The following is a 24,494-nucleotide window of genomic DNA, read 5'->3' on the forward strand; positions in this document are numbered from 1 at the left end:
TCACCTCCTGCTGTATGCCTAATGTCTAATACACTGCCTGACACATGGTGCCTGCTCAATAAATAGCTGAATGAATGAAAATGAATGGTCACCTAGTAAACAGCCCCTTATTATAAACACTTCCATGGTTTCCAATTTTATTTTATTTTTGAGACGGAGTTTCTCTCCTGTCTCCCAGGCTGGAGTGCAATGACGTGATCTTGGCTCACTGCAACCTCCGCCTCGCGGGTTCAAGTGATTCTCCTGCCTCAGCCTTCCAAGTAGCTGGGACTACAGGCACACGCCACCACACCCGGATAATTTTTGTATTTTTAGTAGATATGGGATTTCACCATGTTGGCCAGGCTGGTCTCGAACTCCTGACCTCAAGTGATCCTCCTACCTTGGCCTCCCAAAGTCCAAAGTGCTGGGATTACAGGCATGAGCCACTGCGCCCGGCCCACTGCTTCCAATTTTTAAAACAAACAATGCTGACATGAATATCCTTGAAGTGAATTACTCATACACAGTCATGATTATTTCCTTAGGATTAATTTCTAAGATTGAATTGCTAGGTCAAGGGGATGCACATTTTAAAAAAAAACAAAACCCTTTTGACAGATATTTCTCCAGAAAGGCAGTGTCAATTTCCATTCTTACCAGAAATGTGTGACTGTGTCTCTTCCTCCACACTCCCACCAGTGCTGGGTCTTGTCATTTTTAAGAAGTCTTTGCCAAGTTACCTGCCACTGTTCTCTCGTGAGTTTCTACAGAAGGAGCTTTGTGTAACTTGGTAGAATACAACCGCTTTGCAGCAACTCAGAGACAGTCTTTCTGTGTGTTGTAACTACGCTCAGTAAAACCCAAAGGCAGTGCCCAGTGATGTAGCCAGTGGAACAGCAGCTAGGCTAGTAGCCAGACCCAGATGTGGATCTTTCCCTGAGCCTAACACTTTGTAAAGGGAGCACTTAGATTGTCCAGCGGAGAGAAGGGACACCAAATTATTTAGAACACTTTCCTGAATTGTTACTTTTCCTAGCCAAGCTTTGAATAGAACCCAGACAGCTGAGAGTTCAAGGTTTTGCTATCTTCTAAGGCCTGCCCTAAACCAAGGATTCTCAAACTGAGAGTGCCTGAGAACCACCTGGAGGACTTGGGCTTGTTAAAATACAGACTGATGGTTCTGTCAGTCTGGGACAGGCCCAGGGATTTGCATTTTTAGCAAGTTCCCAGATGACGCTGATGCTCCGGGTTCAGCAACCATACTTTGAGAACTGCTGGCCTGGAGTGTTGGATGTGTTTTGTCTGCCTCCCACTGGGTCTTTCCCTCAGCCCTGCTAGGCTGGGTTAGGCACCAGCCTCTGTGCCCCAAGGGATCTCCATCGCCGCGCTGACCACATTGTAGTCAGAGCTGCAGTCTTCCCCGGTCTTTTTCCCCTATTTGGAGGTGGACCCAGGTCTAGGACCCCGATTCATCTCAGTCCACCCAGAGCCTGCTGAGCTGCTTGGCACAGAGGCCTTCAATGAGGGCTCCCCAGAAGGGTGTGGAGCTATTGTGGAGCCTCCACGGGTGATTGCCACAGACTCCATGTGTGCTGACCAGGGAGGTGCAACGCAGAGGTCACACTGCGGTTTTGAAAGTCATTCATCCGGGATTCATTCTCACTTCCTCTGACACTTGGATTCTGATGTCATCAAGAAGATATTCAGAAATCAAACAGAAGGGCAGTCCAGTGGACTTGTTTTACAGTGAGGAGCCAGAGGAGAGGGACTAACTCAAAGTCACACCCCTGAGTGATGACGCAGGTCAGACTTGAAACCATCACCTCCCCAGCAGCCTTCTATAAAGAAGGTGGAGCAAGAAGACAAATGTGATATGGACACAGGATCATACTGGAGAACAGGCCTGGACCTTCCACCATCACAGGCCTGGACCCTCCACCATCACAGGCCTGGACCCTCCACCCACCACAGGCCTGGACCCTCCACCATCACAGGCCTGGACCCTCCACCATCACAGGCCTGGATCCTCCACCATCACAGGCCTGGACCTCCACCATCACAGGCCTGGACCCTCCACCATCACAGGCCTGGATCCTCCACCATCACAGGCCTGGACCCTCCACCATCACAGGCCTGGATCCTCCACCATCACAGGCCTGGATTCTCCACCATCACAGGCCTGGATCCTCCACCATCATAGGCCTGGATCCTCTTCCCATCACAGGCCTGGATTCTCCACCATCACAGGCCTGGATCCTCCACCATCATAGGCCTGGATCCTCTTCCCATCACAGGCCTGGATTCTCCACCATCACAGGCCTGGATCCTCCACCCATCACAGGCCTGGATCCTCTTCCCATCACAGGCCTGGATCCTCCACCATCACAGGCTTGGATCCTCCACCCATCACAGGCCTGGACCCTCCACCCATCACAGACCTGGATCCTCCACCCATCACAGGCCTGGACCCTCCACCATCACAGGCCTGGATCCTCCACCCATCACAGGCCTGGATCCTCTTCCCATCACAGGCCTGGATCCTCCACCATCACAGGCTTGGATCCTCCACCCATCACAGGCCTGGACCCTCCACCCATCACAGACCTGGATCCTCCACCCATCACAGGCCTGGACCCTCCACCATCACAGGCCTGGATCCTCCACGATCACATGCCTGAATCCTCCACCATCACAGTCCTGGATCCTCCACCATCACAGGCCTGGACCCTCCACCCATCACAGGCTTTGGACAACTCCCTCTCTTTGGGCCCCCACTTGCCCACTGGTAGCCTGAGTATGATACCATCTGTGATGCTTTTGTGTGGATTCAATTTGGTCACTTATGCAAATGGGCCTCGTGCTGTGCCTATGGGAAGCATTAGACACTCTCCTGCCTCGCCATGACTTCTGCTGGTTTTTCGTGGTCCCTTGCCCACCACTCAGTGCTGTTGTCCCAAAGGGCAGTAGCGTCTCTGGTCACACTTTGGCTGGGTGAGTCTCAAGCTCCAAGAGAAGGACAGGGGAGAGATTGAAGAACGCACACCTGAAGGTGCAGGTGGGGCCTCATGTGATGTCAACCCCGCTCATTTTGTGAACTTCCCTTCCCTCCTCACCACATCCTCCTGGGGTTTTCAGTGTCAGAGCTCAAGGGGAAGGTGCAGGCAGAAGTTAAATATAGAAAGGCACCTACTCATGGTGAAATGCGTGGGCTGAGCCCTGGGTGAGGGGGCGTAAGCACCTGCTAAATTTAGCAGGCTGACTTCCTCTCCTCTTCCCTTGCATGGCATTATGCAAAAAAAAAAAAATGCTTGTCAGTTTCCCTCAGGGGATGAATTCAAAGGGTAAAGAGGAGAAGTTGGTAATAAAGCCTGCCAGTTAATCATGACCCCTGGCCCCTGGATGGTCCCATCTGCTGTCACTTTTTATCCTCAGAGCAGTTCTATGGGCTGGGCAGGGAGGGTGTTGCTGATCTTGTTTTACAACTGAAGATGCTGAGCCCCAGAGAGGCCAGGGACTTGCCTGGTCATCGCATGATAGAGCCTAGACATGAACTTCAAGTTTCACACGGATGCCCATGTCCATTCTTAAGAACCTAGTCCAAGGGTGCACTGGGGGCTGGGTGCGGTGTGGTGGTTCACACCTGTAATCCCAGCACTTTGGGAGGCCGAGATGTGTGGATCACTTGAGGTCAGGAGTTCGAGACCAGCCTGACCAACATGGTGAAACCCCGTCTCTACTAAAAATACAAAATTAGCCAGGCATGGTGGCGCACACCTGTAATCCCAGCTACTTGGGAGGCTGAGGCAGGAGAATCACTTGAACCCAGGAGGCGGAGGTTGCAGTGAGCTGAGATCGCGCCACTACACTTCAGCCTGGGCGACGGAGTGAGACTTGTCTCCAGAAAAAAAAAAAAAAAAAAAAAAGAGTGTACTGGGCTTGGTAGCTCAGTAGGTAATAAAGAGTGCCCAATCTACAGAGGTTTTTAAGGGTCTTGAGTGGTTTGGTAACTGCAGGTGGGAAGCCCACAAGCTAATGAATATGAGTGGCAATGAACCAAGGCCCGGCTACTCAGCCCAGCAGCAATGGCCTTGCCTCAGAACCTGGAAATGCCGAGGCTCAGTACCAGCCTAGACCTGCTAAATCCGATTCTGCCTTGGAACAAGGTTCCCAGATGATCCATGCACACACTGGAGCTTAGGAAGCCTTGGATTAATGCTTTCAGTGGGCTCACTTAGAGAATCAACTAACGGATTTTTAGGCTCCAGTCATTCATTCCTTCACTCCCTTGTTTATTCAGCTGCTGTTTGTTGATGAATTCCGTGTTTGTGGGCTCATGTTAGAAGTTGTGATAGAAAATAGCTGCTAACACTTACAAGTGCTTGCTATGGATCTGGCAAGGTGTTGTAAGTATATTAATTTGTTTAATCATCACAGAGACCCTATGGGGTAGGTGTGTGCAGTTTGTAGAAGAGGAAGCAGGCTAGAGAGTTTAGGCAATGTGGTTAAGGTCATGGCACTTAATGAGTGGCAGAGCCAAGATTCCACCCAGGTTCTGGCTCTTAACCAGGAGGCTCCACCGCCTCTAAGGATTACAGAACCAAAGCAGCTTGGTGCTGCTCAGGGCTCAGACCTCACAAGACAGAAAGGATCCAAGTGATCAACTGGGCCAGGGTTTGGTTTCAATTTTGGCTTTAGGCTACAGAGCCATTTGCTCACGTAACATTTCATGCAGATTCTGTGAGAGCTAGAGCTGCTGCGGTTGGACAGAGGTGACTCCCACATACATTCCACCCCAAAGGCCACCACTCTCCCCTGTGCCCCCGGAGCTCCATAGAGCACATACTGAAGCCACTCACAAGTCCAACTTCTTGGTTTTGCAGATTGGAAGAACAGAGGCTAGAAAGGCAAGATGTCTTATCCAAGATCACATAGCTAATGAAGACCAAATCAGTTAGGGCTATATGAGCCCCAGATGAGCCCTGTTCTGTGGGGTGGGGGGATGGGGGGATTTCATGCCAGAGAGCACACGGCTGATCTATGTAACGACATTTCACAGGGAAAACCCTTTGTCATAGCATTTCTAAATTTTCTTAAGAATGAAGGAACCCCAGTGAAACTACGTTGACAGCTTGACAGCTACAGGCCCTCTCTCTAGAATTATTCTCGTTCTCTCTGTCTCTTTCTCTGTCTCTCTCCATCACACACACACACACACACATACACACACACACACACTTTTTTCTAAGGTTTTGGAGAGTCCAGAGAGCCTTTGAATCCTGGAAGAAACGCTCAGGTCAGGAATCATATGCATTTTTTGCCTTTGCTGAAACCCACCCAGGGGAAGTGAGAGGGGCTCATGGGTAAATGGTCATGGATGCTAGAGGGTGACCTATCCCTACCAGGAGTGCCAAGTGTGAAGTCACAAATTTCAAACAAACCTCTTTTTACACCCATCACACCTTTTTACGCCTTTATACCTTCCAGTGGGTGACATTCACTGTCTGCAGCCTATTGGAAGGTTGGAAGGAATTCCTGTCATGACTGAAAATAGAGACCCCTTGTTCTGTCTCTCACCAGGGTGGACAAGAGAGGGATAAGTGCATATTGACTAGGGGCAGATCATCTTTGTGTGGGCAGCAGGCAGCCCTCATTTATGGCGCCTGTCTTAGATGCTTGTGGAACGCACACCACACTCAGCCCAGCTGAGTGGTGGTCCTCCTTTGTGCACTGCTCCCCTGAGAGTCCTCGAAGCCAGTGAGATGGAAAGTGGGTGTCCCCATTTTACAGACAAGGAAACTCAAGCCTCAAAGAGGCCAAATAAGCAGCCCGAAGGACCCTGCTGGTGGGCGGCAGGGGGCCTGTGGCATTCTGACCAATATCTGTGGCTTAGAAGAAGGCTGCTGAGTTCAAACTCCAACAATTCAGCAAGCCAGCTGGGTGACCTCTCTGAGCCTCCTGTCTCCATCATACAAAGGTGACTGTGATAGTATCAACGCCATAGAGCTAGCGTGAAGATTAGCATAGCCTAAGCACTTAGAATAGTACCTGGCCAGTGACAAGTGCTCAGTAAATGTTAACCGCCCTTATTGTTGCCGTGATGGTGATGACAATGATGATGATGTTACTCTAAAGTCTCTATTCACAGTGCTACCCCGTGATTGCTTTGTGCAGGTGAGTGGACCACAGTTTCCCATTCAGTAGTTGAAGGAGGTGGGGCAGAGATGGGGAAATGACCTCTCCATGGTCATGAACAGAACAAAGATATGTGTGGCTTTGGTTCCATAAAATTAGGGTTTCTGGTCACCTGCCTAGCCCCTGACTTCTTCATTTACTCTCCCTGAAGCTGAGGGAAAGTAATGAGGATGGACGAGAGAGGGACAAGTTCCTCACCCAGAGGAACGTACAGCCAGTATTCCAGGGTTGTAGCACCAATCCAGCTTGTGGAAAGGCCCTGCCGTGACTTCTGACGGGCTTCCCACCTTGCATTTGTGACCAGTCTCACCTTTCATTTGTTAGGTGCTTAGTCCACGCCAGGCACTCAGGACTGAAAGACAAATAATGCTTATATAGGAACCATGTGCCTCCCCTGGCCGTAACTCAAGAATAGGGGATCCTTCTATTGCTGTCTGGTTCCTGTTCTCTGGATTCTCTGGGTCATCTGTGCTGCTGGCCTTCTTCCATCTGATTACTGCCTTAAGACCAGCAAATGCTTCCGAGTAGAATCACTGGGTCAAAGGGAATGGTATCTTTTTGAGTCTTTTGATCCATGTTCTTATTAACCCCAGAAAGACACTATTTTAAAGATGCTCATTGCGGCATTGTTTACTGTAAAACCAGCAATAGTCTATCAGTAAAGTTGATTTACATAAAATGGGAGCCATCTACACAACACAATACTAGGCAGCTATTAAAGATGGTGACATACATGTACATTCAATGACTTGAAAGATACAGATAATATATCAATAAGAGAAAAAAGTAGTATAGCTGGTAGATGTAAAAAATAAAATCAAACTGCATATGTGTCTAGAAAAAGTTCTACCAGAAAAGACACTCACATGTGAATGGTGGTGATCTCTAGGATGGGATTATAAATCATGTTTATTTTCTTTTTATATTTTCTGAAATTTTCACAGTATGTACTATTTTTATAATCAGAAAAAAATGGATTCCTTCCCCTTTCCTCATCCCCCTGCCAGAAATGCAGGTGGGAGTCACAGTAGCCTTGGAGGTAGGCAGCTGCCTGACTGGGTCCTGGGTGACTGGCACTGCCATGGGTGCACGGTAAGAGCTGGCAGGATCAGTCGGGAGCTGGGGGTGCCTTGCAGCACTCCTCTCTGGGTCCTGACCAGCGCCAACATGTTCTCAGGATAAAATGCCTGTGCTGGCCCAGCGTACCACCCCCCACTCCTGCCGCCCTTCTTCCTAGCCCTGAAGTCTGCCTATTGGCACTTAGCTTCTTACCCTTTCCCCGCCTCCCTCCTGCAGCAGGTGTTTGGCCTTTAAATCTGACAGGCCTGCATTCCTATTCTGCTGCTGCCTCTCACAGGTGGGAATCCTCAGTTTCCTCATCTGCACAATGGGACTCATAGTGCTCACTTTGTAGGACCGAGGGTTGATTTCGCGTCTTGCACTTAGCACGCTCCCTGACCCGTGGATCCTCGAGCTGGGGATGATGCTGTTACACCAGGTCACATGCTGGCCCTCCTGACTTGCTCGTTCTCTACTCTGTGCATCTGCGAGGGAAGCAGGGCATTATACCTGAGGACTGGCCCACAGCTGAGATAGTGGGGGCCATTAATTCCCAAGCACTTCCAGTCCTCTGTGCCTGCAAAAGTGAGGCCAGGAGGTCAGGCTGGAGTGCAAGGAAATGATAAGATACAGGGGAAGGTGCCAAGCTCCAACAGTGTCTGCTGCAGACCTCGGCAGGTTGGCTTAGTTAAGTGCCATTGCCCCATGCCACGTGTCTCCCCACACCAGACCACTCGTAGGTTACAGCGGTCTAGAAACAAATGCCTTGAGTCAGGAGCCACCAAAGCCCAATCCGGACCTGCCATCCCCATGCATAGCTTTCCTGGACAGAAGCTCTTGGGCCCCATGCTCATGGGCATAAATAAATAACATTTAAGTGCCTTAGACTCTTCTTATTGGAAGGAATGTGACTGGGAAGTTGAAATGGGGAGGGGAGCAAGTCCCCATTGCCCTTTCTTCCTGCACCAAGCAAAGAAGGAGAGAGGACTTCACAGCCTTTCCCATTTCCCCAGCAAACATGTCACCTTGCGAAGCCCTTGGTTTCTAATCTGAAGCAAACAGGGTTGATGGAAAGTTGTCATGATAAGTAAACAGATAATAAATGCGAGGTGATTAGTAGAGACCCAGGCATTTGGTACCCATTATTACTGAAGATTTTTTTTTCTTTAAATACAATTAGTGCTTTATAATCCATGGCTCTTTTTACTGCATTAGCCACAGAGGGAAACCATGGGGGCAGCAGGCAGTCCATCAAATGATTGCTTCAGAGTGGAACAGAAGGGTGGTGGCGGCACTGCCGATGAATGATTAGGGCCAGAAGCGCCCCAGAATCATCTTGGCCGGGGGCTGGCTGCTGGTGCTTTGTGACTTAGCCATTCATTCATTGACCATTCCTTCATTTATTCATTCCGCAGATACTGATTGAGGATTCTTGATGCCAAGCATCATGGTAGGGACCAGATCTCCTAGGAGCCACTGACAGGCCGTGAAGCCTCGGCATGGAGGCCTGTGAAACAGCCGCCTCTGCTTTCTCAGGGGATGTGTTATATTCCCTCAGGTGGAAAGAGGAGAGCCTCTGGCCAGAACATTCCTCCCATATTCCCACTCCCACAAACCTGCTCCAATTCAGGCTTTTATCATCCACGTCATCCTGCCCTTCACTGGGGTACTCAGAGACATCAGCTGCCTGGAAAGGGGGCCCAAGCGCCACAGGGACCCCTCCCTCTGTCAAGGAAAGACATGTGGTATGTCCATAGCAAGTCACAATTAGAATTCCAGGGGTCGCCTCTACCTTGTGCTCTCGACCGTGGATGCCCTTGTCCCCAGGGTCAGAGCGGAGTGCTGGAGGCCTAGCGGATCCACAGTGTAGACCTGGCCCATCTTTCAGGTGAAGAATTGAATACTTGTATATTTTACCACATGGGTAGATACATGCATAGATTGCAAAGCAGAATTTTATACATGCATGGCTTTTAACGATCAAACAGGAGACTAAAGCCCTTTTGGCTTATGGGGATTGCTTTGGGGATGTCCCTGGAGCTCCCTGAGGGACATCTTTTGGCGTCCTCCCACCTTAGGGCTGCTTTGTCACCATGTGATCTGTGGGGGCAGTGACCTCCTGTGCTCCACCTGCTCAGTGGAGTGAGAAAGGACACGGTAGACCTAGGTTAGAGAAAGGGGAAATGTCTTGAGTATGGGTTGTGAAAGGGTTAAAGAAAGTCACCATCTCTGAGTCATTTGGGCCCAAAGTCCAGAGAGAAGAAACTGAGGGAAAGGAACCATCTCTCTCCCTTGGTAGTGCTGGGACCCCCAGGTTCTGGCTGGAGCTTGCACCTTCCAGAACCACAATCCTGAGACTGGCTGACATCCAAGCTCTTCTGAGATCCACACCACTGGCTTCCTGACTTCCGCAGCCTCTGTTCACATGGCACCTGATCAGAGACCTTCCTTTCCCACCCTTCCCCCTGCCCCCTGCCTTCCACTTCTGTTATCCTCAAACAAGGCTTGGTTTGCTTCTCAGCACTTGGAAGCACCTGGCAGGTTAGATATGTATGTGCTGGAATGTAATATGTTAGATATGTATGCGTTGGAATGTAATATGTTAGATATGTATGCATTGGAATGTAATATGTTAGATATGTATGTGTTGGAATGTAATATGTTAGATATGTATGTGTTGGAATGTAATGTGTTAGATATGTGTGTGTTGGAATGTAATGTGTTAGATATGTATGTGTTGGAATGTAATGTGTTAGATATGTATGTGTTGGGATATAATATGTTAGATATGTATGTATTGGAATGTAAGCTCCATGAGAAGGTGAACTGTCTTCTTGTTCACCCCTTGAATAAGCCCACCCTATAAAACCATGCTAAGCCACAATCTCACTGATCAGTACATCGACTGAGTAGAATTTTCAGAAAAACAAAAGCAAATCAAACAAGAAAATCCAGCTAAATCAAGAACATGAGCTTCCGTTAGACATTTAATACCAAAACATAGCTTCTGAGGAGTGTGAGGAACTCAACCCCAATTGACTTAATCTCCTAAGTCTCCCATCTGGCCAGCACACCCTGATCAGACTGGCACCTCCCCAAAGACTGGCACCTCCAGCATGAAGAAACTAGTTTGATTCAGCTCTTCCGCTGCATGGAGTAGGCACTTAGCAACAGTTCAGTGACATAAATTTTACAAGGCTGGCTGGGCCAGGCGCAGTGGTTCACACCTGTAACCCCAGCACTTTGGGCAGCCGAGGTGGGCGGATCACAAGGTCAGGAGATCGAGACCATCCTGGCTAACACTGTGAAACCTGTAACCCCAGCACTTTGGGCAGCCGAGGTGGGCGGATCACAAGGTCAGGAGATCGAGACCATCCTGGCTAACACGGTGAAACCCCGTCTCTACTAAAAATACAAAAAATTAGCCAGGCGTGATGGCAGGCACCTGTAGTCCCACCTACTCGGGAGGTTGAGGCAGGAGAATCGCTTGAACCTGGGAGGCGGAGGTTGCAGTGAGGCAAGATCGCACCACTGCTCTCCAGCCTGGGCAACAGAGTGAGACTCCGTCTCAAAAAAAAAAAAAAAAAAAAGAAAACAAGACTGGCTGGCCTCTGAGCTCAAGTCAGAAGGGAAAGATTCTATGTGTTACCAAGGAGGGGAGGCGATTAAGGATGGAAGAATTTTCGACAAGGGTAGAAATTGAGGTTTCTGGTGAATCCTCTTCACAGAATATCCAGGGAGTCCCTGCCTCCCCCATTTCCCTTCTATCTCCCAATTACTCTGCTTGACCAGGTTTGCCCACATTTATGCAAAGGTGCCTGATGGCAGGCATTCAATGTGACCACTCACAAATCTGCTGAGCCTGCTAAGGACCAAGTCCCCTATACCCAGGATCAGAGAGGGAAGAGAGGCAGATCCTACCCCCACATTCTAGTCATGGAGAAGAGAGAAGCTTTTATGAGTCAGATAGTATTCACCAGTGAAGGACAAATGACGAGCCCCTGAGCGTCATCTCCAGCGGTCTCAGGCCTTGAAGGAAGGATAGGACAGGACATTCAGAAAGGGGCAGCTATTCCCCCACCATCTCCTTATCCTGTGGTTTGGAGCTGCGTAGCAAACACTGGTAGTGATTAGATTTGGCATGTTTCACCAAACAGCTACTCACTAGTCATTGACTGAACATGTAACATTCATTCATTCATTCGTTCACCTAGTGTCTGTCAGATGTCAGGCCCTGTCCTAAGGGCTGGGGATTTGGTAGCACTGAAAGAGACAGACAAGGTCCTTTCCTTTACTTATGAAGCTGACGTGGTGGCCAGCTCACAGTTGGTGGGTGTCTACTTTGTACCAGGCCTACTGAGGCCCTTTTCACAGGAGTTCTCACTGGCGGTGCAGTTAGTATTTTGAGGGGAAAGTTCTTTGATGTGCAGGCTGTGTGGCATGTTGCAAGATTTAGTGCCTCTGGTTCCTGCCTCGTGCTGTCAGTGGCACCCTCCCCTTACCCCACCGCAGCCTTTGGAACATCCCTAATATCCACTTACAGTTAAAAATGCCCCCTCATGATGTGCTATTGCCCACCATTAGAAAAATAACATGATCTCATTTAATCCTCACAACAGCCCCCTGAAATTAGTTCTGTTACTGATCCCCATTTTACAGATGTGAAACAGACACAGAGATGTTCAGCAACTCGTTCCATGCCACATGGTTAGAGTGATGGATATGAAACCTAAGGGCCCAGCTTTAGAGACTGCACTCTTCACTACCCTGTCACACAGCCTCTCAAACCAACATAGACTGCAAATTCTAGACAGTGAGGGGAGCAATGGTGAAAATGGATCAAGATGATGCGCCAGAGGGAGACAAGCTAAAGTGGGAAGTGTGTCCGTGTGTGAAGCCTTATGCTGACCCAGTGGCCAGAGTACAATCAACTGCAAGCCCCACACAGGCCCTAAATCCCCATTAAAACTATGAGGCAGGCAGTATATACGTATGCACATTAGGGATATGTACCTTAGTGAAAACCTCTGCTCTTATGGGGAATACCCTGTTCATCAAGGAATAATTGTTCCCAGGAAAGATAGTCACCAGGAGACTTGCATGTGGAACACAGAAAGGCAATGTCGAGCAAGCCAGATGCTGGGAGGGAGGCAGTGCTCTTCCCCTACACATCCGACCAATGGAAAAGTAATTATTAGCTGCCTGTGGTGTGTGTCTGAGTCAACCACAGTGGAGTACACGGAAGCTGTTGAAGCTCTTTTTTGTTCGGAGCCCTTGCTGTGGCTGGCATATGCTGGGGATTCAATCATTGAGTGGATGAGTGGATGAATGAATGAATGGATGGATGGATGGAGTAATGGACAGATGGATGGATAGAAGGTTGGACAGACAGATGGAAGAGTGGAAGAAAAGATGGATGGATAGATGGATGGACAGGTGGATGGGTGGATGGATGGATGGACAGATGGATGGGTGGATAAGATTTGGTAGCAGCCCCACATGGAACTTCTGGCTGCAGAGGCTGGATATATTCAGGGTCCAATTCACAATGGTATAGAATTCAGGGCTAAACTACAAGTCAAAATCAATTCTAAACAGCATTATCTTGCCACAAATCAAGTCAGGAATAGGAAAGCATTTCATTTCATTGGACAACCAATGTAAACAAATGTCCTGGCCTTCAGCCCTCAGTCTATCTTAGACAGTTGAAGGGAAAAGCTCAGATTTGCTGAGTACCTACTATGTGTCTGGCATCCTACAGAGAGGATGGCATCTAGTCTTCAAAACAGCCCTGTGTTTGACAAATCGGGATGGTTAGGCTACTCAGATAGGTGAAGCAATGGACACAAGGTCACACAATCAGTGGTTGAGCCAGAAATGAAAATTCAGGCTGTTCATTTCCACCACCCCTTCTCATCCCAAAACCCCATGGGAAATCAGATGGATAGGGTAGCACTTCTTTAGGCAGCAGATCCAGGTGGCCGCAGGTTCAGCATGACCCATCTGTATCACGGGCTACCTCTCTGTGTAACACAGGGCCTGGCTAGAGACCCCAGGCCAAGGATGGGGGTGAGGATTAAAGAGTAAGGAACCTGGGTTTGTTTCCACTGTGCACCCTGCGAGGGCAGCTTAGTCAGTGGCAGGGCCCATTAGTCACTGAGACAGAGTGGGTGGAAGAGTGGGGACGGGTCAGGACTCTGCAGGAGAGCACCTCACACTGTGGAAAGACAGCTTGGGACCTGGGCCCTGCTAGGAGAATGCAAGGGCAGGGAGCAGATGGGTTCCTCCACACCTGCCTCCTGGTTCCATTGCTCCTCCAGTGCTAACACATTGTAGCTAAGCGGAGGAGGAAGACAAAGGTGCTAGGGGACCCAGGAGAAGAAAAAGGAAGGAACAGCTTCCCCTCTTTATTTGAAAGCAAATGGATCTGTGTTCCTATCGCAGTTCCTCCCTGCTCTAGCTGTGTGATCTGGGGCAAGTCATTTCTCTTCTCTGAGCCTGTTTTGGCCTCACTTTGTTGTTATAGAAATTAGACAAGATACCACATGTGAAAATGCTTTGCCAGGGCTGGCACATGGTAGAAATCCAGGAAATCGTTCTCTTCCTGCCCTACCCTCTCTGGGTAAGTCTGATGAGAGGACAGAAAAGCACTAGCCTCTGGCCAGTCACAGGAGACTGAACCCCCACCCCCTGTCAGCTGTCCCTGTTCCTCCCTGCCTTATATAGGCCTGGCTGTCCTCCCCAGCCATGCTTCTGCCCACTGAGGGCAGTTGTTGCCTGGGCCACACATCTGTGGATGAATGGCAGAGCCAGGGCTAGTAGCCATGACTGCAGACTCCTTGTGCAGTGGTCCTGCCCCCGTTTTGCTTGCCTGTCTGCCACGGTGGTGGGCACAGAGTGGGGGCTCCCCACATGTTGGTTGTCAGGATGAGTGAAGGAGGAAGTGTGAGAGCTCCTAGCCAGGGCCTGTGCAGTGGTGGGTGGTTATTAAACATTCGTAGAATAAATATAAAGGACACATGCCCCAGACCCAGCCTCTCTGAAAATGGCAGTTTTTAACCTTCTTCCCCACTCTTTGCACCCAAAACTGCTGTCATGGGCTTGCCCTGACAGCACTGGAGAGAAAAGCAGGCAGTGCCATTCCAGAACCTTTGGGCTTCCCAATGTCTGTTCCCTCCTCTCCCAATCACACCAGGTTTGCAAGGTGCACCTGTACTTGTATAGGCAATGGCAGAGAGGCAGAGAAGCCAGGGGTGTCCTGTCCCACCTACGTGAACTCATCCACTCTCTGGCTGCCCAGCCTCCAGCACGTCTTGCAATAAGCTGCTTTCAGAATGGCCCTGGAGGCTGAGTGGTCATCAGAGAAAAGGGGTGCAGGGCCTTAGGACCCAGAGCAATGGTGGTAGCCGGGGAGGTGGTGGCCACACCAGTGCCGGTGCCCACATCTTCATCCCGTCCACTGGCCAGCAATGTGGATGGGTAGGTTGAGTATGGGGAGAACTGGAGGACTTAGGTTTGAGTCCTGGATCGGCCACTTCTTAGCTGTGTGACTTTAGGCAAGTTACTTCAACTCTCTCATCCCATTTTCTCATCTCTAAAACGGGAATAGACAACTTCCTGGTTATGCCGTGGTTGTGGGTAGGAAAGGGCTGTTCATGGCTGGGTGCTATGGTGGCAGTGAAAACACTTTGGAAATGCTGAAATACTGTCATGTAGGAATGTCATGGCCACTGTACTGTTCCTAGTGCTCTCTTCTGAAGCACACTGGGGAGGTAGGCCAGACAGTCTAGACTTGAGCCTTTGCCTTAGACAAGTCACACGGTCTCTGAGAGCCTCAGTTTTTCTCATCTGTGAAGTGGGCATGATTACCCTGCCTGTCTTACAGGGTTATCTGCAAGCAGACAAAATGATACTGGGAGTCTGGGGTTGAGACGTGCTTGGTAGATGTTAGGTGGGTGGGTACAGTGGGTGGAGTGGAAGGAGAGCCTAAGGAAGCCAAGACTTCCTTCCAAGAGAGGCAGAGGGGGTGGGGGCAACCCCAACTTTTTGTCTGCTGAGCTGGGTAACTCCTGGGGACACATTACTCACCCTTCCTGAGCTTCGGTTTTCCCATCTGCAAAGAGAGCTGCGAGTGCCCAGTGCTTGGTGGGCGGTCACTCGGCTGCCACTGGGCTGTCATGCTGTTCCTCTGCTCCTGGAAGGAGTGACCCACTGAGACTGGGCCTCCCTCTCTGGCAAGTTAGGCCTACAGCTGCCACCTACCCTCTGACCTCACTCGACTCCTGCCTAAATGCCCCCCAGCTCCAAGTACTTCTCTGAAACAGCCTGGCTTCCTGGAGTTCCCCGTTTGCCACCGGCTGCTCTGTGCACGTGACCTCCGGCTCGAGATGTCGAAATCCTACTCCAGGCTGCCCGGAAACCCCCGCTGTCTGGGGCTGTGCAAGGGTAGAGGCGGCAGAGGCTCCTTGGGCATTGCCACACTTTGCGGCAGCAAGTCGCGGGCATCGATTCACGTTCTATTTTCAGACATTTCTGTTTCCTCCGCAAGAAGCAGTGGGTGGCCGAGGGAATTCAGCCTTCCGGTGACTGTGAGATGATTCCAAGCATAATAGCTTCATATGGATGATGTATTTCAGAAACTACGTGAAATGTTGTGGTCTGATGGTGCCATGGTTCACTACCAATGGAGAAAAGATTTTAGAATCTACCCTCTTGGGGATCTGAGTGCTGATGTGGGAGTTTTCTCTCCACAGTTTCTTTACCCTGTTTGTAGGGAGAGGCAGACAGGGAGGTGGGCATTTATGGTGGGCCCAGGAATCCCTATAGCGTTCATTCAACATTCTGCCAAGACGGCTGCCCCATTTTACTGATGAAGAAGCTGAGAAAGGAATTGATCAAGCCAAAGCAGCACAGTTACACAGCAGCAGAACTTGGACTGGAATCCAGGGCTTCCTGACCACAAAGCCACTGGTTTCCAAGCCTGAGTCCAGGTCCTGTGAGCTGATGGACTGTGGGAACCTGAGCAAGTCACCTGACGCCTCGGACTCTAGTATCTTTCTGCTTTGTGGGAGGGTTGGATTAGCTCAAAACTTCTTAAGCTTTTCCACGGAGAAGAGTCAATGAATTTCTTTGAGTTTTAAACATTCTTATGCTATAGCATATATCAAAAGTTACTTCAGGAATTTTTAAGTTGTTTTCTTCCCTACATCTCCAAGTAGAATTGATGGTCTGAGAAGATGCCCCACTATCCCATGACTCCATGCTGAGGCTGCCACCCTGATTGAGAAACCCAGGGCTTTACTGATTTCTGAGGACTGGTTCAGTGACAGTGCCTGTGATTTCTGCGTAGTCCGAGGGCTTGGCCAGAGTTTGTGAGCCCCAGCAGCGTGTCTGTATGTCTCCGGGGACGCTGCTTCCCACTCATCCTTCCTAGAGGCCAAGGCCTGGGGCAGGCCTTCTCCACATGGGGGGTGCCTCCCACTGGCAGCACAGGGCTGGCCAGAACAGGATGGAAGAGGACCCTGCCCTCCCAGAGGTGGCCAATGCTGAATTTGAGTTTCAGCGTCACCAGCTCTGGCCTTGGACAGATCACATGGCTGAGCTTCATGGTCCTCTATAGACATGGCATGGATCCATATCCTTCTTCAGGATTTCAGTGACACAGAACAGAACAGGTGCAGGAAAGGCCCCAGCACAGGGCCTGGCATGTGGGATGTGCCAGAACAGGTTAAGTGACAGCTGCTATATTTTAGGGCCTCAGAGCCTCACAAATATCTGTAAGCCATTTCCACTTTAAAATCTCCCTTTCCAAATATGTCTCCCTGCCCAGTTTTGTCGTGAGCCTGAGGTCCTCATCGTCACCAAGGCCTTGGGTTGATGACCCTTATTAAAACACATTTCTTACACAAAAATGCTAGACTGAGTTCCCCGCCCCACCTTCTGTTTAATTAACCACGTGACCTTGGCAAGTCCTTTCTCTTCTCTGAGCCTTTATTCCTTCATCTGTAAACTGAGGATGCTAAGGAGCAAATGAGTTACTGCAAATAACTCTTTTTCAGGTGTTAGCAGCTGGTGGGACAACAGATGATTCAATGGGCCATGGTAGCCCAGGACACTAAACCCAGTGACGGGTATACTCAGCCCTTTGGAGATGCAGATGGTTTGAACCTCCAGTCTTGGAGAGTGAGGGACCCTTCATGGCAGAGATGGAGGTCTCGTCTCAGTTATGAAGGATGACCACAGCCAGCCACAAAAAAATGGGACTGCAGGGGGTTGGAGGCACCGCGGGCAGTGGGAATGGCAAGAGTATCGGTCAAGTGCCTGCTTGCACACAAAGTATCTTAATCAGTCCCCCAGACAACCCTGCCAGTAGTACTGTTCATCCCATTTTGCAGATGAGGAAACCAGGCTGAGATACATTAAGCAACTTTTCTGAGCCCACGTAGCTTGTAAGTGGCTCAGCTGGTCTTCAAACCCCAGTCAGTCAGATCCAAAAGTCTATGTTCATGAGTGGGCACTCCCACTGGTGGGCTGGGAACGAGGGGAGCCATGTTTCTCAGCAGATAAAGGAAAGGGCGGAGAAGGTCTCGAACATTATTTGTGGCTGGTGCCTGGAGGTGGGGCGGCAGTAGTAGGCGCCAGGGTCTAAGAAAGGGTGGGTGGTGGCTGGAGCCTGAAGAGTCAGCCCTGGAGTGAACATAGTGCCCTGGCCAACCATTTGAGCTTCTCTGGGTAAAGAAAGAGCCAGAACTTCTCCTGGTCCTTCAACACTTCCTTTAGGCCACATCCCTCTGACAGGCCACCATGCTGCCGCGGTCATAATGGGGCCTCTGCTCTCGATCTGTTTCTTCCTTGGGACTCTGAGCCGCCCAGTACACACATGATCATCTGTGTGCCTTAACCCCCCTGGGCATCCAATACAGGGTCTGAAGGCAGTGCAAGTTTGTGGAGGGAAGCCAGAAATGCATTCCCTGGTTCCTTGGCCTGCGTCTGCCCACAGTGAGTGCTCACCGTGGATCTGGGGCATGGAAGGGTGGCATGTGATGCAGACCTCTCAGTTAACAGACAAGAAAGCCAGGACCCAGGATGGCTACTTTTCTCAAGACCCCTGCTTAGGTTACCTGGGGAGCCTGTTTTCTGTGGGAGAAGGAATTGGGGGAGCAGTGGCCCTACCTCCCTTCTCCCAAAGCCAGGAAGCTTTGCCAGGGCCCCAGGACCCACCCTTCTTGGCCTCTCAACCCCTTCCATGGGGAGCTAAGCATCCCTAGGTTGTCAAGGGAGCTTGGCCTGTTTTCTTATGGACAGAGAATGCACCTGCCAAGGCTCTGCAGGAGGGAGAGATCTGAACACCACGGGCAATGCAACTGGAAACTGGATATTGGATGTTGTTCATTTCCCCCAGAACAAATGCCATGGAGGCATAAAGCCCGGGCACTCCTTGCTTCTAAAAGTAGGAAGGGATCAGAATGTTGGAACTCTCGAGATTACTTCCTAAGTGGGAGCGTGAAGGGCTGTTGTGATAACCATCGACTCCCAGACACCCTGGGCAGGCACTGGCTGCAGATGCCGCCTCATCGAGCATGGAAAAGGTGGCTCTTCAGAGGTGGTGTCTCCCCCGCACACCCACAAATCATTTTTTTAGTGAGTTGTCACTTTGATGGTGGGGCTAAGTCTTGGGCCTGATTCAGTGTTCTTGCCTTTTTCTCTCCTCTTCCTTCTTCCTCCAGCACCCCCACCCTCCTGCTTGCTTGCTTCTCTCTCCAGCCTCCACTTACTGGAAATGCAATCTCTCAGCGCATGAATGGCAGGGAGGGAGGGAGGCGCCAAGATCGAGAGGCGGCTTTGTCTGGCGGTGAATTTAGATAGCACGTGGGTGGCCAGGGAGCAGGCAGACATCCTCCATCCGCCTGTCATGGAGTTTGCCTGTGCTGGCGGAGGAGGAGAGCAGGGTTTAATTCCCCGGCAATGCCTAAGTCCCAAATCTCCAGGCTGGAGACATAGCTCCAGCATGCCAGCCATAGGGGAGAAAGGCAGAGTGGTAGGAAGTTGCTAATTTGGGGGAAGAGAGTGAGCAGGGCCTATATGGTTCTATTTTAGAGCAGTGAATGAGCTGTGGGTGACACTGACCTCTGTGTCCTGAGCTCAGCCCTCATACTGCCACAAACTCCCACACTGTTGTGGCTCATTCTCCCCGTAGTCAAGGGGGACTCACCTCCTCCTCCTAGCATTGTCGAATGGATTCAATCAGATGTGAGAAGTGCATCCTTATCCCTGTCGTCATCTTCATCGTCATCATCTTCTTCACCATCGTCACCATCAGAGTGAGTGTTACTATGCATGCTGTGTGCTAGACACGGTTCTACATGCCCTTATGTAGGAAGAGATCTCCCAAACCACAGGCACTCAATAGAAATTATTTGCAACTGACTCTAATTTTTGCTTTGTTGATAATTTGTTGGGCAAGATGATTCCACCTCTCTGAGCCTCAGGTTTCTTATCTGTGAAATGGAGATGACAATTATAGTGCCTTCTGCAAAGGCTTGTTGAAGACAAATGTGTTGAAGCACATAAATTACTTGAAAAAAGTCATGGTCCTGGCAAATGATTTGCTGTTGCTGGAGCATGTTGGTGGGGCACTGTCTTGGCACTGAAAAAGGGTGTTTGATGTCACAAACGTTATACCCCACAGACAACACCCTGAACACCCTGTAGGCACCCTCTTAACACTCCAAAAACCCAATTCCTCATTTCATCATTTTCACTGCTGCAGACCACAGCCCTGAACCTGCCTTTCCTCTTTAGATCACGTCTTACCCAGTGGCATCAAGCAGCCACCCACGTCGGTGGCTATTTTCCTCTATTCTGTCCCCACCCTCAACTGCCTTCCTGCCCTGGGGCTGGCTGCTGTGGGTCCTGCTCCTGAGTCTCTGGCTGGACTTCCTCCTGCCCAGTTCACCTGTCCAGCCCTCCACTCCTTTACAGAGCTGCAGCCACCTCCTCTCTGGTCTTTGGGCTTCTGCCCCCTCCTTCCCAGACTGCCCTCCACCATGGCAGCCCGAAGGGCCTTTCTAAATCACCCAGTGGCCCATCCTCCTTGGCTGAGCACCTTTCAGCAGCAAGAAGGAATCAGTCAGTGAAATGCTTAGTGGCCATTGACTATGTTCAACACCGGCCTGGACCCTGGGCATGGGAGGCGGTGGCTGGAAACATTTGCCTAGTTAGTCTAGTCACTGAATGCATGTCTATCTCTCGCCTTCCCTGGGCCAGATGCTGGGCCATGTGTGTGCCAGCTGGTTCTTTAATTTCACCTGTGCAGGAGGTGTCCGCTCCGTTTTTCAGATGAAAAGAGAGGTTTACTAGCTGGCCAAGGCAACACAATTAGAATAGGTGGCGACGACTCAATTCAGATGCAGGGGGCTCTGAAGCCAAAGGCACCATCCACTCAATGCAGCAGAGATAGCTGCAGTGCACATGAGCCTCAGAGAGCCCACCCCAGGCCTGGTGGGTGCAGCCTCTGCTCACTGGCTGGAGAGGGCAGGAGGGGTGAGGTGGGAACTGCAGCAGATTTGGGGACATGGAGAATAGAGTGAGGAGGGGGTGAGAGCTGAATTGCACCTTGCACAGGAGCCAGGCAGGAAGGGGAATGGACCAGGGAGTGGGGACTGTGAGCTTGTGCTGGGGGAGAGGGCGGGGAGTGTGAGTTCTGTGCCCGGGCTGCAGAGTGGGGGCTGGAGGTTGAGAGGAGTGGGACACCTGGAGGAGCGGAGGCCTTGAGAGCCGAGGAACAGCCTGGAGGAGGACTGGGCTGGAGGTGGGCCTGGGATGCTGAGAGTGCTTCTGAGAAGGTGGCAGGGGGACAAAGAGAGTGAAGAGCCAGGGAGGCCTGTCCCAGAGCCTTCCCCACATCCCTGTCCTCTTTCCAGAGTCCCTTGGTTGCCACTTTCCTGCCTGGCACTTTCTTTTGCAGAACCAATTCCCCAGAGTCACTCAGCCACAGCGGGCTCTCAGAGCACAGGCTTGTTTCCCAGGGCAAGGCCCCAAGAGCCAGACCATGTTTGGTGAGCGACAGAATAGGAGATGGGAGCTCTGGCTTCCAGTTCTAACTCCACCACAACTCTCAGGTGAGCTTTGAGGGACTTGGCTCCTGGCCGGGCCTCAGTTTCCTCTTGGATATGGGGAGAGGCTGGATGGCCACTAAGGGCCCTTCCCACAACTCCTGTGGCCTGTGATGTGACTGGGGGAGGGTTCAAGGTAAGGCCTTGGGTGAAATCTACATCCTCCACTGTCAAGCTCTCTGCTTTTCACAGTAATTACCACTTAGTACCTGAGAGTTGGACATCGGCTGTCAGCACTTGGATTTCAGAATCCAAGGACATCCCATCCCTTGGCTCTGCCCCTGCTTGTACTATCATCTTCCCCACCCCCTCCACCCTGTCACTTTGTCTTAGCACAGCCCCATATGGAGTGTTGCCCAGTACAACCGGGAAGATGCCAGCAGTCCCTGGGGGCAATGACAGAAAAGACCTGGATTATCAGGGACCAGCATGAAAATTCATGGCCAGAACATTTCCTCCATGTGATTTCCCAGTGTGCTCTGAACTGCTTTGTGTTTGCAGGATGGAGTTTTGTGTCTGCTGGTTTATTTATTCTATGCACATGTATTGAGTACCTGCTGTGTACCAGGCCCAGGACTGAGTCCTAGGGACATGGGTGAACCAGACCCTGGGGACTAGGCAGGCTGGGGATGCTCCTGCCTCCCATGGGGGCTGAAACCTGGTGTCCTCTACCCTCCTACCTACCCCCAGTCCCATCTGATCACTGCAGGACCCTCTAGAGAAGAGAGCCTCTAAAGACTGTAACTCAAAGTGCTTAGGGTTCTGTTGGGGGAAGGCAGGCCTGGTCCTCGGGGGTAGAGCGTCACGGTCCAGGTGCCATATGATGGGGAATAGGCAGAGCTGTGTAAGGAAGTTGGTCAGCCCAGGCACAGAGCCCAGCAGGAGCATCCTGAGACGTGAGGCTCCAGCCGGGGTGAGGGTGGCTTGGGTACAAAGCCATGTAGTCCTCAACTCTGGCAGGGCCTTTGTCACCCCCCACGCCAAGGCTACTATTGTTATCTATTGTTATCTATTGCATGTGATAAATTACCTCATACTTTGCTTCTTAAAGCGTTAGACATTTCTGTAGGTCAAAATTCAGAAGCAGCTTAGCCGAGCAGTTCTTGCTCAAGGTCTGTCATGAGGTTGCAGTCAGGGAGTTGGCCAGGGCTGTAGTCATCGGAAGGCCTGACTGGGGCTGGAAGACCCCCTTTCCGGTTGGCTCCCTCACAGGCTTGGCATGTCAAAGCTGACTGTTGGTAGGGGACCTCCATTCTTCCCCAAGTGGGCATCTCCATAGGCTGTTTGAGTGTCCTCATGACATGGCAGATGGCTTCCCCCAGCAATTGGGGTCCAAGAGAGAGCAAGGTAGAAGCCACAATCTCTTTATGAGCTAGCCATGGAAGTCATGCCTGTCATTCCTATGACATCCTGTTAGTTACATAGGTCAGTTGCCTTCAGTGTGAATACTCAGAGATGAGAACCATTTGGAGGCATCTTGAAGCCTGACTACCCCCAGCACCTACTGTGCTTGGGTTGGTTTTTCTGGACTGCTCGCCCTGAGTGTTGAGCACAGAGATGCAAAGTTCACAGGTTCACGGGGGCTTACTGGGGCCCTGGGGTGGATTCAGGGGGTCTGCCACTGGGGTAGGCTGTGAAGACTGGCCAGGTTGATGGCTCCGGAGCTGCCTGAGGACAAGGAGAATCCTCAGTATTAGAACCCAGCATCTCTGTCTCTCACAACAGCCCCTTTTTCCAACTTACCCATGCCCCCAACACTCAGTGGCATTGGCGTTCTTGACAGCTGTACACAGTACACCTGTTTCCCAGCAGTCACACTTGTTCAAAGAATGGGCATGTGTCACTCTAGGAGGTAGTGACTTCCTTGTCCCTAGAGGCACTTGCTGCAGAGCCGCTGGTCAGAGCGGCCAAAGAGGAGAGATTTTGACAGATTTCACTCAGCCCTGGGTTTCTGACTTCCCGTTTTCTTTGTGATCTGGCTGTGGGAGTTGTGTCCTTGCTCCTCTTCACAAACGAACTCACCCCCTGCAGGAAGCCTCAGCTAGCCCCATTAGATCCCCTCATAGGGCCCTGGCCTATGGAAGCTGTCCTCTTGCCCCACCCCCCAGCCTCCCACCTGTGGGGTCTAAGTGCCCGGAATCCTGGCTTCCTGCCCATGCTGCCCACATCCCACTGGGAGCCTTCCCCAGATAATCAGGACCATTAGAGGCCTCCTAATGCCACCTGACCTCGGGCCTGTGATGGCCCCCGCGCCGGCTGCCCATGCATTATTAACATGCAAAGAGCATGAAAGAACTGCTTAGATGGATTGCACCCTGGCGCCCCTGGTGCATTAGTTGCTGCATTTGTAGCATGCTCCTGGTGGCCCCATGATGTCCCCCTCCAGGGTCTCCCCCAGCATTGCCAGGCCCAGCTCTGCCCAAGGACTGAGGGCTGATGGGGAGCTGGCTCTTCAGGCACTGGGCATCTGGAGCAGGGCGGGGCTAGGAGCACTGGGGCCAGGGATGCAGGGTTGTGCAGGCCTAGCACTTCCAGGTCGAGGAGAGCAGCAAACTGAAGGATCAGCTCATCTACCCCTCACCCCCTCAGCCCTAGAGGGGAGGACACCAAGGCTTGAGAGGAGAAGTGACCTGTTCAAGGCCACAGGTGAGGGGCAGAGGCCCAGGTTCCTGGTGCTCCCTTCCAGGAGGGAGGAAGTATGAAGGAAGACTTCATACTGAGTCTTCCTTGAGCTGAATCATGTCGGCTCCTAGAGCCTGGGGTGAGGCCTCTCAAATGGACAAAGGGGAATCCTTTGCAGGAGGAGCCTGCCTAGTCTCTTGAGGGCCCCTGTTGGAAAGCAGGTGAATTCCCATGGGAAGATGAAAGCCCCTTGCTCTGCAGTCACATTTCCTAAGGTTAAACATGCTCAACCCCGACTGGCTGGAGGACCTTGGCCGACTCACTTTCCCTCTCTTGGCCTTCGTGTCCCCATCTGGAAAACAGGCACAGTGTTTCCTGCCCTGCCCTTCTGCGTCCCTTCCTGTCTCCCTCCCTGGGCTGGTGTGAGGGTCCGGAGTGGTAGTGGAGGAGAAGGAACTAGAAACTCACATGACACTTCACGTTGAGAGCAAGAGCACACCTCTTCCCGGCTCCAGCACCTCGCAC

The 24,494-nt window shown here is 51.1% G+C and overlaps 1 protein-coding gene and 1 long non-coding RNA gene across 6 annotated transcripts in view; one reads left to right on the top strand and one right to left on the bottom strand.

Annotated features, from left to right (window-relative positions):
• The window catches only part of LOC140709256 (uncharacterized), a 52,560-nt gene extending 36,984 nt beyond the window's left edge, over nucleotides 1-15,576 (bottom strand). For both annotated transcript variants that reach the window (XR_012089691.1, XR_012089690.1), the window contains exon 1: nucleotides 15,322-15,576. This is a non-coding gene — a long non-coding RNA (uncharacterized lncRNA). The remainder of the gene's footprint in view (nucleotides 1-15,321) is intronic.
• The window catches only part of HIVEP3 (HIVEP zinc finger 3), a 535,336-nt gene that overhangs the window by 288,640 nt on the left and 222,202 nt on the right, over nucleotides 1-24,494 (top strand). The window lies entirely within an intron of this gene.

Source organism: Chlorocebus sabaeus, chromosome 20, assembly GCF_047675955.1.
Source record: "Chlorocebus sabaeus isolate Y175 chromosome 20, mChlSab1.0.hap1, whole genome shotgun sequence".
NCBI lineage: Eukaryota > Metazoa > Chordata > Mammalia > Primates > Cercopithecidae > Chlorocebus > Chlorocebus sabaeus.